This window comes from Simochromis diagramma, unplaced genomic scaffold (assembly GCF_900408965.1).
Source record: "Simochromis diagramma unplaced genomic scaffold, fSimDia1.1 OVJJ01000334.1, whole genome shotgun sequence".
NCBI lineage: Eukaryota > Metazoa > Chordata > Actinopteri > Cichliformes > Cichlidae > Simochromis > Simochromis diagramma.
The window spans coordinates 4,670,247-4,670,608 of NW_024386764.1; positions in this window are offsets into that span (position 1 = coordinate 4,670,247).

The window sequence follows — 362 nt, forward strand, 5'->3', positions numbered from 1 at the left end:
TTCTAAATCATTGATACAACCCCCGATGCACACACAAGGCATGTGCACCGTTTCGTTAAAGGTCAGTTTTTTCACAAGCTACCTCTTGCAACATTTTTCTTCCTCCCCAGCTCCCACTCCCCCAAGTCTACAGCCCCCAAAGTGATCGTGATGCGATCTGAACTGCCTGTCAATTCACACCGTCCATGTTTACTGCTCTTAAGGGTAGGCAAGGGACAGAGGCAAGCAGAGAACTAAAAAACACCATCATCAGCATAACGTGACACTATTCCTTGTGACGGTCGGATGAAATCTGGGACACAGTTGCATTCATCGTTCAGTGAGCTCTCCCACACAGTTAAACCCACCGACAGCAATGAATG